This window comes from Crocodylus siamensis, chromosome 9, assembly GCF_052110815.1.
Source record: "Crocodylus siamensis isolate JL-2025a chromosome 9, ASM5211081v1, whole genome shotgun sequence".
Classification (NCBI taxonomy): domain Eukaryota; kingdom Metazoa; phylum Chordata; order Crocodylia; family Crocodylidae; genus Crocodylus; species Crocodylus siamensis.
Genome location: NC_143403.1, coordinates 36,805,959 through 36,820,469, shown reverse-complemented (window position 1 = coordinate 36,820,469; position 14,511 = coordinate 36,805,959). Strand labels below are relative to the sequence as shown.

General features: G+C 45.0%; 1 long non-coding RNA gene across 1 annotated transcript in view; it reads left to right on the top strand.

Annotated features, from left to right (window-relative positions):
* LOC149857334 (uncharacterized) overlaps positions 1-13,484 on the top strand; it is a 32,301-nt gene extending 18,817 nt beyond the window's left edge. The window contains exons 2-4 of the long non-coding RNA XR_016444182.1: positions 4,099-4,177; positions 4,293-4,387; positions 13,164-13,484. This is a non-coding gene — a long non-coding RNA (uncharacterized LOC149857334). The remainder of the gene's footprint in view (positions 1-4,098; positions 4,178-4,292; positions 4,388-13,163) is intronic.
* The last annotated feature ends 1,027 nt before the right edge of the window (positions 13,485-14,511 follow it).

Here is a 14,511-nt window from a genome sequence, read left to right as displayed (position 1 = left end):
TTGAGAGCATGCATTGAAGACAGAAGTAGAGTATTTTCCTGATTGTTGTTAGGACAGGGCAGGTTCACAAGCAAATTTTATCCAGATGGAAAATGGATGATTTTTAACTTATATTGTACCATATTTTGCTTGTTAATACTCAAGGTTATGATATACTGAGATGGTAACTTTGAAATTCACAACTGTCCATCTTGGACCCCTTAACTATTGGTAGTTGTAGAAGTTGACTAGAGGTTTTTCCAGGGCAAATCAATTCATACAAACTAGTTGTCCTTTAACCTCCCATTATTCCCACTTCTATGAACCCTAAATGTTATGGGGGACATTCTGTTAGTAGATGTGCATATATTTGTAGTGCTGTTCTTTAGTCACCACTGAGATTTATGCATGGGAACCCAGGAGAGAAAGAGAACCAGTTTTTGGGAGGGCGTGAAAATGAGGCAGGACACTAGTAGCCAATAAGAAGGCTGAATTTGTTTGCTCAAGTGTTTGTGAGGGTTAGGAATTGAGAGAAAAGGTTGGTTCTGAGCAATGCCTGGAGGGTTAGTGATGTTACAGGGTGGCAAGACAAGGTAATTGGACCTAGACAGGTTACAAGGGTGGGCAGATGAGAATAGGATGGGATTCAACACCGACAAGTGCAAAGTGATGCACCTGGGGAAGAAAAACTGGCACAATACCTACAGGTTAGGGAACTCCCTTCTCATCAGTGTAGAGGCAGAAAAGGATCTTGGAGTCATCATTGACTCCAAGATGAACATGGGCCGGCAGTGTGGGGATGCAGTCAGGAAGGCCAACCGCACCTTGTCATGCATCCACACATGCATCTCAAGCAGGTCCAAGGAGGTGATCCTCCCCCTCTATCTGGCACTGGTCGGGCTGCAGCTGGAGTACTGTGTCCAGTTCTTGGGCGCCGCACTTCAAGAGGGATGTGGACAGCATGGAGAGGGTCCAGAGCAGGGCCACCTGCATGATCGGGGGCAGCTGGGCAGGCCCTATGAGGAGAGGTTACAGGACCTGAACCTGTTCAGCTTCCAGAAGAGAAGGCTGAGGGGGGATCTAGTGGCCTGTTACAAACTAGTCAGAGGGGACCAGCAGGCTTTGGGGGAGTCCCTGTTCCCCCGAGTGCTACCAGGAGTGACCAGGAATAACGGTCACAAGCTGGCAGAGGGTAGATTTAGACTAGATATCAGGAGGTGCTACTTCACAGTCAGCGTGGCTAGGATCTGGAACCAGCTTCCAAGAGAAGTGGTGCAGGCTCCTACCCTGGGGGTCTTTAGGAGGAGACTAGATGTACACCTTGCTGGGGTCGTTTGACCCCAGTACTCTTTCCCGCCATGGCAGGGGTTCGGACTAGATGATCTACTCAGGTCCCTTCCAACCCTAGAAACTATAAAACTTAGGCTGGCTTTTTGCAGATGGGAAAATTAAGATATGGAGTATTTCAATGACTTGCCCAACATTTAGCTGGGAATAGAACCCTCTGGAGCCCTGGCTCACCACCTGCTCTAACCATGGCCCCTTACTGTCCTATACTCCTCCTGTGCCTGCTTTCTGTGGAAGAGCTTGTGAGGCACTAGGTGGGACACAGACTACTTCACATCCTCATCTAGCCTGTTCTACTGTCCAATACTGTTGTCTCAGCTCAAGATTCTTACCATAAAACAAAGCAAATAAGAAACTTCTGAAGCAGCCTCCATGATTTATTCATCAAGTAAGAGCCTTAATGTGAAAGCTCGTTACCCTGTATATTTATAGTTATCATAACCCTTCTTGCTCTATAAAAAATGCATTATTAATAGAGGATCTATTAATATTCTCTTCACACTGTTACCAAAATGAGATTTTAATATCAACAAATTACTGAGTTAAGCAGGAAGAATTTAGAATCAATGTTTAATCAGGGCAGTTACTAACTTGCTTCCCTGTTCCTTTGCCGCCTCTTGCTTAATTTTTCTTATTAAAGCTTTTTTCTTTCATCATCAGTTTTTCAAACTGTTACTGTTTTTTAAAAGTTGCACTTTTTTTTACGAGACACCCTTTCTATAGGACCTGGAAAAGGCCCTTCTAGTTATCTACGTGCACCTGCATGTAAAGTTCCATCTGTACACAGTATTTGTCCATGCATTTAGTGGGGGTTGCAGCTGCTTGGCCTGCCTACCTTTGGATCAGGCTCAGCACCAGTGAGCAATTTTCTCTACATAGAAGCACTTAATCAGGCAAACTCAATGTGAACTTTTAGTCACTGAGTCACTGGAAATGTAGCTGTTCATCTCCTGGCGCAGTTGACTTGCCCCTTCTTCAGGACTTCTCCTTCAAGGCCTTTCTTTTTATAGCTGTACTTAGCTGGTCCATTCCCCCTTTTAAAACTGGCTGCTCCACGCCCCCTGAACAGTGTAACTGGGTTCCTTTGGCTCATGTCCACTGGCTGAAGAGTCAGCCACAGGCATGTTCTTACCTTTTACTGGTCCTGAGAGCAGGAGGATAGGATGAGGATTGAAATCTATAGTTTCCCACATGGAAGTCAGTAGCTGGAGCACTTAACAGCTGATATTAGAATTAGCATTGTTCATGAATCATTTAATATTTTTTCTAGTTGTTCTGAGATGCACAATGATGTATACTGTGTATTGAAGAAAGATATAGTCACAAACTATGAAGTTAGGATCCAGATTTCAGACACTCCGGAGTTTAGGGTTGTGTGGATGTCAGGTTTCAGTTTGGTCTGTCATAAGGATAAGAGTCATGAGTGAGATTCAGATGGAGATCAGTCTTGATTTTGATATGTGCATTCATGCATGTGCACACATGCTTGTGCAGACGCACAATTTATAGGTATTTGGTTTTGATATGGGCCCACCACATCTCAGCTTATTTCTTGCAGGAAATTCAGCCTATGGGAAAAGCCTGGTCACTTCTATCCAGGCAGAGTAAACCTGATGACAGAAGCTGGAGTCAGTAGTGTAACTGGGGGGTTGGGGTGGAAATCTGAGTAGCAGTTCAGGTGTACCTTTGTGGTGGGGTGCAAAAGCAGCTATTGCTGCAGCAGTGGCTGGTCATGCTGCCACAATCAGTGGGAAGGGAGTTCAGCTGCTGAACCTCTGGCTGGGGTTTTCCTCATGGCAGCTCCAAGCACTGAAATGCTGTCATATTAAGCCAGATCATCTCTTTAATGTTGTATAGTGGTAAGTAGTTTTAATAAATCAGATATTGAAATGCTTCTTGTATCTGAAATGGAGTCCAAGTCGCACCTCCTTCTATGCTGAACTCCTTTACAAAATGAACTTGCTCTATGTACCACTACTAAAAGTTGTTCTTCTCTTCCACCTTATTTCTGCTACATCAGTTCCCTCTAGTGGTTCCTGCCCTGCATATGTTTCTTTGCTTTCAGCAGAGACTGTATTTGAAATCATTGCACGTGGTTTATCATTGAGGGCATGTGTAGATGAAATGGTATTTCCCATTTACACAGATGCAACTGCATTTGTTTTTGTAGGACCTGGGATTTCCCACCACTCTAAAGTCCATTTAGTGCCTTAAACTAACACTACTCAGAGATGTATTAATGTGCAGCGCTCTGCAGTTACACTGCTCCAACTGTGGATTTACTCATGAAAACAGCCAGACACTCCAAAGACTTCTAATTAATCCCCTTCACCATGAGGGGGCTCTGTGTTCTGGCTTTTAATCAGGAGGTGTCATTGTGTGTTCTTTTTTTACCCTCCTCACCCCTCCCTCCTCCCTCACAGCCCACAGTGGAGTGGCCATAGGTTCAGGTTGGGACAACTCTGTTCAGAAAAATTTATTATTATTTTAAAATAGGGGAGGCCAATAATCCCTTAATTTTCTACCCCCTTAATTCTTCTGCTCCTCCCTGCCACCTATAGTATATGTCCTCCTGCCCCATATCATGTACCCTCCTTTCTTCCCGCAACTCCCATCATGTGTAGCCACTGCAGTGGTCATAGATCCCCACGACAGCTGTAGCATCACCATAATGGTAAGTTTTTTGCGAGTAGTTTGGAACTTTGGAATGAGTGGTTACATGATTTCCTTCCATATTGCAAACCTTCTGAACTTGATCACATTCCATTTCAGAACCATGACAAAAAAAAGTTGAGAGGCAGGACACTGCCTGCCAGACCAGGTGCCCAGGATATGCAGTGGTGATATTTAGGTAATATATCCCACCAACCTTGGGTGGGGGGGAGAAGGATGGTGCAAAAGTCTGATTTTTCAACTGTGGTCCAAACCCCACTCTTCCTCTTCATTCTTTTTCCCCCTCCTTGCAGAAAATTTTGCGGGCGGAACTCACCAGGGGGTGGCAACCAGTCCAGTAATGAATGAAGAGAGTGAAAAGGAGAGTGAAAAATGTTCAGATTTGCAGGTATTTTAATTTTTTTTACATTTGTATATATGTTATATTGTTAAGCTGCAGCTTTTTCAGTGAAGTGTTTTATTTTTGCTCTATATATGTGTGTCATGTTTTCTTTGGGGTGGGAGGGTGGTTGCGTTCATTTTCAGAGACTGCGCCTGCCTCAGCGTGGGGATGCTGTGCTTAGGGTCTTTTTATGGAGTCATGGCATTACTGGAAAGAGTTGCAAAGAGTTGCAGGGTGAACTGTTTTTGGAGGGAGGTCAAATGCTTGTTAAGTGCTAGCTAGGGTGCAGTCAGCATTTCTTTTAAGAAAAAAAAGACTAAACAACCCCACCCACCCCCAGCAGCAAGCAGGCAATCCGCAAAACTTCTCAATGCATGGACCTCCTAGGGCCTTCATCCTTTAGCAAGTCTTTAATGCATTAGAATGCATTTTATATACATGGTTGGCGGGGGGGGGGTGGTTGGGGGTTAATGCCTGCTACCTGTGATGGCCAGACCCAGAAGGGTTAACAAGCAACTTAGAGCAAAAAGAAAATGATTTTTGAAGATATCTGAAATAGAGCTTATGATACTGTTTCCTGTCTGTCTGGAATATAACCCATAAGAAGAGTGCCCAGGAATGTGTCCTGCAAGGTAGGCTCAGCACACAAGAGACCAGGCTGTGATCTGATAGTCCTATCAGAGTAATACAGCTGCTGCACAGGAGCAGTAGGTGGTGCCTGGTGATGTACACGCGGTCAAGGCATGCCATGGAGAGACAACCAGCGGTCACCTTCAGCCAGGTATACTGCCTTGCATCAACATGGAGATGGTGCCAGACATCAACAAGGTCTGCTGCCTCCAAAGTGATCCACAGCTTCTGGGCTAAGGCTCCAGTCCATTCTGGTCAAGATGTGCATCAACTCGTGCTTCAAGACAGCATTATAAACATTATTATCCAGGCAGGCAGCACATCCTACATAGATGATAGCACCTGGGATTGGACACTGCATGTTACTCTTTCTCTCCATTAAAGTAAGAACAAGTAAGTAGGAAGCCCAGTTTGGCTCTCAACCTGTCACAAGTTTACCTGCCAATTGCTGCTCTCTACAGGGGACCTCACAAGTGAGATCTGTTGCATTTTGATCCAATCCCCCCATCCTTCTCTTTATTCTGGTTCTGGTCATATGGCTCGCCTGGGGACCAGTACACTAAGGACTGGTTTCTGAGGAAGCTGTACTGTGTAGCAGGTGGATGGAAATAGGCCTTTCCACTGGAACCTGGGGCCCAAGTTAGTTGGACTGAGATGCTTCAACTACAGCTTTGTTCCTGAGAACTGAATGTTTTATGACCATTGAATGACTCAAGGCACTTTTAACATTCAGCCCTATGGGTCATGAAACACCTTGAAGCTGTTGGGATGAGCAGACAGCTCACAAGGCTGTGGAAAGGGATTCATCAGATCAGAAATGTATAGTAATAAAGCAAGAGTTGCTAGAGTCTGGGTGAGCATAGGCATCACAAAGACTTAAAGTGAAGAGCAAAAGATGCTTCAGCTTTATATAACAAGAGAACAAGGAAAGAGAAGAAGAGGCTTGCGTGTTGTACATGAGGATGTGGTAGAGATCAAGGAGATTCAGGCACATCCTGGCAACTCACTGAATGTTGCAGCTATATGGAATGGTGTAGCAGGGACAAGGTAAAAAGCAGGAAGGTGAACATGAGTTTGGAAATTTTGCATTCAAGGTGGAATCAATGTTCAAAGAGCTCAATGCTCTCAACTGAGGGACTAGATAATTTCTATCTAGGGATTCTGGAGGAAACACTAGCTAACATTATAGGTCTCATAACAAGGATCTTTTCAAAATTTCTCTAACTAGGAGTGGTATCATGGGCCTAGAAAGCAACCAACCTTAGAGCTATATTTCAGAAAGAGGAAAAGGCTGACCTGAGCAGCTGCAGGCCCATTAGACTGATTTCAGTGATGTGCAAAGAGAAAGGGTGAAGGAAGCAGTGAATGAGGCCATATAGGCATATGGAATATAGGAGAAAATGTAGCATGCTTTTACCAAAGGTAGATAGGTCCAGACAAACTTGATCTTTTTGGTAAGGCAACTGGCCTGGCCTTTTTAGACCTGTGCAATGCAGTAGACATGACTTACCTAATCTATCTGTACTTCCTTAAGCATTTGATAGGGTTTCACATGGAAAATTGTAACATGTAGACTATAAAAATGGAGAAGAGGTTAAGAACCATAGGGTGGTTAAGGAATTGATCAAAAGTTGAGGCAACACTGGGTTATGCAGGAAGGAGATCTGTGCCCCTGGAAGTAGATTACCACTGGATTTTCTTTGGTGTTTTTTGAATTATTTTTGTGCTAGGTTTTCCTTAATAATTCGTTCCAAGAATGGAAGAATGTTAATTACTTTTGCAGATGTTGGGGGGTGTTCTCAATACAAAGGAGGATCCGGATTTCAAAGAGGAAGAATTGGGTAACCCTGTAGTTTGGCGTAAAATAAAAGGAATTAAATTTCATAAGTGAACACAAGTGTTTAAAGGACTAATTATAAGAGTATCTGTTACAAACTGGAACAAGAAAAGAAAAGTTTGGCCTTTTGTCCATCACAAGATGGTTATGAATTTGCAGTGTAATGCAGCCATAAAAAAGGCAAATGGAATCCTAGAGTGCATCAGGTGGGGTATTTGAAATTGATTGTATCTCTAGGTCTCATGAATGCCATTGAAAAACCCTTTGGTGAGACCATATCTGCATCATTGTGTACTGTTCTGGGCACAAATGTTCACAAAGGATTAGTTAATTAATTAATTAATTAATAGATGCATATCTTGCTGGGATCCTTTGACCCTAGCTGACTTTCTCCCCCTGAGGCAGGGGGCTGGATTTGATGATCTTCGAGGTCCCTTCCAGTCCTAACATCTATGCAATTCAAGTTCAGGTGATGCTGCTATCGCAATCAAGCCAAAGCAGAGTCCTTCATACAAAAGGAGACTAACAGAGATTGGTTTGTCTAAATTAGCAGAGAGATGTTGGGATAGGATAGGTCGCCCACAAGGAATGCACCCAGGGATAAAGTCCACAGAAAGGAAAAACTCTTATTATCATGGCTCAGTGTTGTCACATTTAGCCTGGAAAGCAGAAAAAGGTTTCTGATAGGGCTGTGTGAATCTTTGGTCCCTGATTCAATTCAGCAAAGATTTGGCCGAATTCGGTGGCCAAATCTCCAAATCCAAATCAAATCAGAGGACCCTTTAATATCTGTGAATTGAACTGGAACCCTCTGAATCGATTCAGAGAGATTTGAAAAGATTCAGAGTGTCTCAGGGCACTTAGGTGCCTGCTCCTAAAAGAGCAGGAACTGCCTGGGAAGAGTCCAAAGAGCCAGACAGGAGCCCAGGTGCAGGTTGCCATGGCAACCAGCTAATGAGGCAATTAGCCCGCACCTGCAGCTGCACCTGCACCTGGTCGGAAGGGGCAGGGCCCTGGGCCGGTATAAACTCCAGGCAGCCAAAGGAGGAGCAGCGCTCCTAAAGCATGTGGAGGGCAGAGGCCTGACTAAGTCCTAATCCGGGTAATGTAGAGGGGCCGAGCACGCCTTATGTAGCTTGCGTTATGTTATAGCCCAGGGGCTTATGTTTTGTTTGCCGTTTTATAAGACCGCTGGTTTGGGTGAGGCTATCTGGGGAAGGAGGCCTCATGGGGGGCTCACAGCAGCACAGAGCCTGGCGCCAGAGGGGGTGCAGAGACACGGGCTGCAGAAAGCCCAGTGAGGACAAGGGGCTGAATTATAACGGGGCCTAGGCACGACAATGCCAGTACCATCTGGAGACCAGTGTCACCTGGGGGGGGGGGGTACCTGGGGTCCCCCTGTGGCCAATCACTGAGCTGGGGGGTAGAAGTACTTCCAGTCCACTTCCGGGTTCATTGCCGAGCACATGGAGGGCCTTACCACGCTCCTGTGGGACACTCCATGCACCCCAGCATCACAGTGTTCATGAGCTTTCAGTTTTGCTGAAAGTATTCCCCACATTATTAACGTAGTATAACCCAGGTAGTACTCAAAGAGGTACCCCCTCTCCAATTAAAGGGATCCAAAGCAGGTGCACAAGCGCTGTAGGGACTCTCCTCCCCCTATACAGCAGAGCCAGACCACCAATGGGGACTTAACCATATACCTTTTTAATGAGGGAACAATACTGGAACATAACCAGTATAAACCAGGGGGTAGAGGAGACACTACAATTCCCTGAGGGGACAGGATTCAACAAAGGTTAGATGCTTACATGTCTATACATGTTCATCCAGTTGACAAAAGACAGGGTTAACAAAATATAAAATACAAACAACACTGGTTGGCAAAATGTAGAAGGCACAAAATACAAGATGTCAAATAACAAGGAAATATAGGACCTAGGTACCTGGAGGTGGAACCTAATGACCCCTTTCCACTGCAGGAAGATCTCCTCCCTGTTAGCTTACTCACCACAAGCCACCCCAGCTGGGACTTGAACTCAGATTCCTTGTGTGATAGGCAGACACACTACCACACAGCCATTTAGTGTTAGCACTACTCCAAGCTGCTAGGGTACTTGATTGTCCCAGAGCCCTGGCCTCATGTCAAGCTGCCTGGCCTCTTATTGGAAGAGCTGGAAGCAGAGATGGGAACCCCTCGGTTTGCTGCTCAGATCCTTGCTGGAGCGGGGGAACCTTTCCTGCTGGCCACAGGCTCTCGTAGGGGATCCTAGAGCTCAGCGGGGGCCTCTCCTGCCGGCCGCACACTGCGCTTCTGAGGATCCAACTCCTGCCTGCGGGTCCTGCTCCTTCAGGCTCTTCTGGGACAACTGCTCCCACCCAGCTCTTTAAAGCTCCTTTCTTGTAGTCCCTCATTGGTGTCCCCTGAGTCAGCTGCACTGTCCCTTTTATCCCCCTCCAGGTGACCCAAGGGGCCAATCAGGGGACATGGAGGGTGAGTCTCTGGGGCCTGATTGGTGAGGAAAGGGAATCCCAAGTCCTCCAATCATCTTTTACCCTTTCAAAACCCCTGGGCTAAATCACTGCCAGCTAGCCTGTCACACTATTTAATGTCACTCTTGGCAAATTAGGAAATATATTCATAGGCTTTAATAAATTAAACGGTAATACATATATCCAATACATTTTGTGCATTCTTATAAGGATAATTGTATTCTAAAAAGTTATGTTTCTGACCATCTAGTGTTTCAGCAGCCATCTCTCTCTCTTTCTCGCTCTCTCTCTTTCCTTATAAAAAATAATGTTGCTGCACAAGTCTTCTTTCAAGAGGTAGTAGAAGTATTTAGAGAGGTTGTGCAGCAAGGGGTGTATTTGTGGTCTTCAGAAGTGAGGTGTTTTATTTTTTGTTCTCCAAGTGTTTGATACCATTCTTCACCCAAATCTTGGAAGGGTCAGCACAAATCTTGTGGCCACTTTTAGTCTCAAACCTGCAGAGGGAAAGCAAGAGGGTTCAGTCCAAGGGCACATCAGTAGCTTTATCCTGTGGGACCTCATCAGGCAGTTTCCTGCCATTTCTTCCTCATCGTTAACTGACTCATGTTATTGAGATTGCCAGAAAACTGGAACAGGTGCTATTTACGTATTGTTCCCAACACTCTACAGCAGTTTAATCTCTTAATAATTCACACTAGAATTGTGCTTTTCTCATCAACCCAGTTGCTTCATCTCCTCCTTCAGTCTTGCTAAAATACTTGCTTTCACAATTCTTTGTGAGAGATTGATCATGGTTCATTTCCTCATTTTGGAGCCTACTCCAAGTTAGTGTGCGCCCCCCTCCCCCCCCCGAAGAGAGGTGTGCATTACTGGGTGAGGATTACAACAGCCTTGGCACCCCACTGTGGTGCACTTTGCAGGGTGGTATTAGAATGTGAAATAAAGAGTGTTTTGCACTTACACAACAGCTTGCAAGACACAGTCGCTGGGGGTCTGGTAATAATTCACCAATTTGGAACGATGGATAGGCTTAGTCATGTAGTCAAAGCAACACTCCTTAGGAATGCAAAACATTGCTGTGAAGGAGAGACAGTGTGAATGAAAGAATAAAGCCCATTGGCATTGTATATGAATTGGCATTGGGATCTAAATGGCTCTAGCTTCCCACGTATCCTCCTGCATATGCATGTCTGGGTGAGAGGTTTTAAGAAGAATTAATTTAAACACCTTTTGTCCTTTAGACTGAAAGACAGGAGACTTGCCTGCAAAAGAGTAATTGAAACTTAAGGACAAAGCTGCCACTAGGAACATCCCTCCTTTGACCACCTGGCCCCTGACTGACATTGCTGTATGATGCAGGATGTCCAACAAAAAAATTTGCAGTTATGTTGAGCTTGGGTCTGAGAGATGGTCAGTTTTCAAAGGCTGTGAAATTTTTTTTTTCCCTTCAGTATTTCTGTTGTTAGCTGCTGTGCAATTTGAGATACCTCCAAAAAGTCTGACTTGGAAAAAGTGCTCCATCCCCTCTTGCTGAATATTGGGCCCTGTTACAATATCTGCCTTTAGAATAAAAAAAAAAGTAGGTTTCTGTGCAAACCAAGAATTGTATCCTGGGAAATCACTAGAGAAGCAGAGTGAAGACATTTCAGACATGAACTAAAAAAGTGTAAATTGTGCTTTTTCTTTTCCTTTTTTTTTTTTTAAGTGAGAGCAATAACGCTTATGGCAGGGCTGAACAGAGGTCAGGCTGGATTACTTCTGCTTTTATTAATGTAACTCTGATGTAAGCAGGGTCTAGTTTCTTCAATGTCACTTCCTGTTACCCAGGCCCCAAATCTGAAGGCCTAATCCCGCTTTTGACATTGAGATTAGGATGAACATTTGTAATATCACAGACATAGTTATAATATCCAAAGGGAGCTACAACATCCAAAGGGGGCTACAGAGCTGCAAAACAGTTTCATAGTTTCATAGTTTCTAGGGTCAGAAGGGACCTGAGCAGATCATCTAGGCCGACCCCCTGCCATGGCAGGAAAGAGTACTGGGGTCAAACAACCCCAGCAAGATGTTCATCTAACCTCCATGAATGAATGCAAGGAGAAAAACAACATCTTTTTTTTTTGTCTTTGAGGGGTGCTTTTAAATCCTAGAAAGTGAAGGAATAAAATCAAGTTATAGAAATACAGAAGGGTCTCAGCCAGTACCTTATTTTAACTGGACACTGCTATCTGCCTGGCATTTGCACCTGTGCTGTTGCCACTGCTCCTGACAGTTCCTCTATGTGTACTGTACTATAGCCTGTGAACAGCTAACAGATTCTCCTTCATCTGAAAGGGGAATAGGCTGGAATTCTCCAAAGGGGCAGAATTTGGCTGACATTTTCAGAAGCCACAAGTTAGTTGAAAACCTCAAGTTTGGGCTGGACAAAGGGGGATTTGTGCTAGGAGGGTACTAAAGCACTAAAACAGGCTATCCAGAGAGATTGTGGACTCTGCATCCTTAAACCTTTAAGATGCTGGTAGACAAAGCCTTTGCTGAGATGATGTAGTTGGGGATGGTCCCGCTTTGAGCAGGAGGTTGGACTAGAATGACCTCCTGAGAACCTTCCTCCTCCCAACTACCTCTACTGGAACTTACCAGACTGCTACATCCAGATCCTTGGTTAATGTAATCAGGATGGTCCCTGTAGCAGGGCACTGTTTGTGCCTGCCACTTTAAGGGCCAGAAAACAGCAGCCAGCAGGTGCCTGATTAGGGCTGCCCATATAAACAGGGCATTTTGCTGCTGGAAAGCCAGACAACAACATTGCTTGGCCACAGAGCTGCTGGTATCATCTGGAGGTAAGGGAGGAGCTGAAGGGGATGGTCAGGAGGCTCCTGGTCCTGGGCATGACCTAAAACTGCACCCTGCCAGGAATGGGTGGCCTGGTGGGGCTCTCAGTGGCGCAGGAGCTCCCAGGAAATGCCAGGCCAGTTACCTCCCTGGTGAAAGGTGAGTCAGGGTACCTTAACCCCAGCTCCCACAACTGGGTGGGTTACCCACTTCAGAGGGTCTGGAAGGTGGACCCCAAAGAGAGCATGAGGCCATAGACTCAAGAACCGGTCTGGATATCACCTGACTAGTCAATGCTGGGGCCAGGACCATAAGGGTCAAACGGCCAGGGACCCACTGCAAGGGATGCCCAAGAGCTGAGGGCCTGGGGTTCCGACTGGCCTGGAGGTGGCCCAGGGCTAGTAGCCAAAGGTCCCAGGGGGGACCACACCTGTAAGGGGGAGCATCTCAGGGAGCTATGCAGCCAGGAATGAAGGCAGAATAGGCTGCCTGAATGGAGGGATCTAAGTGGGGTTCAACTAGTAGGATTCAGGGGCCCAGTGTGGCGCCAGTGATATTAATAACATCTGGATGCCATCTGCGGGGTTTGGGCTGCAGCGTAGGGGAGGAATGGAGCTGCAGATAGTGCCCCCTGGCATTGGGGCAAGAATTGGGCAGCCTCCCGCTTTTATTAACATTCAATTAAACAATTAACAAGGCATGGCAAGCGAAAAGGTGGGTGCTAAGCCCAGAAACAGGTTGGGTGGGCCACAGTGAGATCAGCCCGGAGCAGGCCCCCCTGTTACAGTCCCACTGACACTATGGAACCATACCTGTTTTTCAGCTGAGCAGTAAGACTTTGTTCTTGTACTGAGATTTTTTTACTTACCTGTAGCACAGTGATAAGAAGCACCCAAGATGAGGATAACCAGGAGAGCTGTCCTCATGGTGTCTTTGGAGAGGGTTTTCTTCTGATGTCAAGTTGTTGTTTTGTTGTCTTTTTCCTAGGAGCAGAGAAGTGAAATCTTGATGGTGAAGCCCTGCCATTTATCCTGCCCATGCTGTTTATGGATCCTCCCTGTAGGGAACTTGAAAAAACCAAAACGGAAGGTGTAGGAGCTTTCCATGTAACATGACTGTGCTTAGTTCACAAGAAATCCAGAACTGGTATGGTGTCATGCTGAGTAAGCAGTGAAAATACTGATACTGCCTGGTGTCTGCCCTTAAGGGATGTTTTAAGTTCCCCCTATGCTGTTGCTAGCTACAATGAACCAGGAGCCATTTGAGATGGAATTCCTGCCAAAACACTTGGGGACCCCACTTGTCAAGCCCGGAGATGCTTTCTTATTAAAATATACAAACTGAAAGAGAGACATGACTCTGAGTCCAGTGTGGTTTTTTGGGTTTTTTTTAAGTGAAAAGGGAAGAATAAAAATCACCCAGAGACTGGGGAAGTGTTTAATGTCCCACCCAAAGGTATAGCTACTATGAGCCCAAATATATTAATTATTCTTTAGCCTCCAAGAGAAAATGGCAAAAGGATTCCTTTCCAAGGAAGAAAACAACTCCTGTAGGCTAAGGAAGTATAGTGAAAAGTGAAATTTGTCCCAAATTGACCAGCACTTCACCTTGCAGAAGAAATGAAAGCAAACAACAAAGAAAATAGGAGCATGGTAAGAAATGGGGGCTCTGTACAGTAAGGTTGTGGAAGTGGTTAAAATAATATACGACTGTCACACAGACTAATTGTATACTGTGCCTCAGTTTTCAATATGGGGTATAATATTGATCATGGGCAAAAGTAAGGGTAACAAGTGAGAATGTTTTGGGTTGTTTTTTTTTTATTTTTTATTGTGCTCTGGTAACACAAAGTCGGGAATCCTCTGCTGTACAGAAAAGGATCAGGATACTTAGGCAGAAAGAAACAAGTGATCTTAAGGACTGGAGCTATAGAAATGAGAAATGGAAAACAGACGTAGAAATGAGACAGAATTTACAATCATATACTTGGGGACAGATTACAACTGGAAAAGCTTAGTGCAGAAGTTAGTTAACTGAAGAGGAAGAGAAAGATCTAGCTGTATTAGTCAATCGCTGCTTGGTGGCAAGCCACCAATACGGTGGAATAGTTTAGGGCATTCAAAACAGAACAGACAATCGCATTATGCTATTGTATAAATTCATGGTGTGCCCATATTTTGAACACCTTCCTTCTCTGTTACTGAGCTAGATGGACCTGTGGTCTGACCTAGTATGTCATCTCATAGTCTTGTTTGAGACAAAATCCTTGCTTGTCTTAGTTTATGATATATTTATAAAAGGGATTGAATAATATGTGCAATGAATGGTCCGTGCT